A 1915-nucleotide genomic window follows, 5' to 3' on the forward strand; every position below is an offset into this window, starting at 1 on the left:
GCAAGATTAACATCCAAATAACAATATTTCAACGGTGGCAAGTCAAGCATATCATAAAGTTTCTTAGGCATAACAGAAATACTTGCACCAAGATCACATAAAGCATTACAATCAAAATCATTGACCTTCATTTTAATGATGGGATCCCAACCATCTTCTAACTTCCTAGGAATAGAAGCTTCAAGTTTTAATTCATCTTCTCTAGCTTTAATGAGAGCATTTGTAATATGTTTTGTAAAGGCCAAGTTTATAGCACTAGCATTAGGACTTCTAGCAAGTTTTTGCAAGAACTTAATAACTTCAGAGATATGACAATTATCAAAATCAAAACCATTATGATCTAATGCAATGGGATCATTGTCCCCAATATTCTGAAAAATTTCAGCACTTTTATCACAAAAAGTTTCAGCAGTTTCAGGCAATTTTGCATGCTTTGTATTAGAAGTAGAAACATTGCCAACACCAATTATTTTACCATTGATAGTAGGAGGTTTAGCAACATGTGAAGCATCAACATTACTAGTGGTGGTAATAGTCCAAACTTTAGCTACATTATTCCCTTTAGCAAGTTTTTCTTCTCTTTCCCACCTAGCATGCAATTCAGCCATCATTCTAATATTGTCATTAATTCGAACTTGGATAGCGTTTGCTGTAGCAAGAATTTTGTTATCATTATTCTCAGGTTTAGCAGCCATTTATTAATTAAAGAAGCTTGTGACTCAGACATGTATGAAATTCGGTTTTCAGCATTTGAAAGCTTAGTTTGCAAACCAGAAATTTCCATATTCAAATTTTCAAGTTGATTCCCTATATTTTTCAACAAGGCAGATTGTTCATTCATAGTTTTAGTAAAGAATTGATTTTGCTCATATTGTGATTGCATAAAGCTCTTAGTAGCTCTTTCAATTTCTAGCATCTTTTCCTCACTAGGCAAAATAGTAATTTTTAATGAGGAAGGAATATATAGGCGAAGAGGCAGCGTCGGGGGAGCCAGGGGTGGGCTCCCCACACCTGCGCGCGCCAAGGGGGCAGTCCGCGCCGCCCTATGGGGTGGCCCCCTGCTGGCCGCCTCCGACTCTTCTTCGATGTTCTGGAATCCTCCGTGGAAAATAGGGCCGTGGGATTTTGTTTCATCCAATTCCGAGAATATTTCCTGTGTAGGATTTCTGAAACCAAAAACAGCAGAAAACAGGAACTGGCGCTTCGGCATCTTGTTAATAGGTTAGTACCGGAAAATGCATAAAAATAATATAAAGTATGAATAAAACATGTAGGTATTGTCATAAAACTAGCATGGAACATAAGAAATTATAGATACGTTGGAGACGTATCTGTTGCCTGCCAAAACCCACCGGCAAGCAGCGACGGGCAACACGGAGAGCCGGGAGGCTCCCAGGACTGCTGGTGGGCCCTGGTCCCTCGGGCGACGGCCCGCAATGCTCCGGCACGCGTCCAAGCTGGTGCAAGGGCGTGCCACCTGACCTATACCTGGTCAAGAAGGTGATGGATTGCTTCGACTAGTCTCCTGCATGGCATACATGTAAACATTAAATACGAGCCTCGATCGGCTCTCAGGTTATCCTGTGAATCGGCTCAAGGAGCCGATCCACCCATGATTCGTATTGGATCTATGATAACATGGTGGTCCTGCTTGATCAATATTAAGTTAAAGCGATCTACGATGATCTAGGGTTTTCACCGCATAACCGGAACATCCTAGACGTAGTTGAGCCTGGTAGATACGAAAGATAATAGAAAACCAGCCCTAGACAAGGCCTAAAAACCAACGTAGCGTTGATTCCCGGAACATCCCCTCTAGGATCAGCAAACTATACCTTACGCACTACTGGATCATTCAACCCGTTTGCAAGGCCTAACTATGCAGATATCAAACTAATCCTTGAGAAACAAGGAA

Source organism: Lolium perenne, chromosome 4 (genome assembly GCF_019359855.2).
Source record: "Lolium perenne isolate Kyuss_39 chromosome 4, Kyuss_2.0, whole genome shotgun sequence".
NCBI lineage: Eukaryota > Viridiplantae > Streptophyta > Magnoliopsida > Poales > Poaceae > Lolium > Lolium perenne.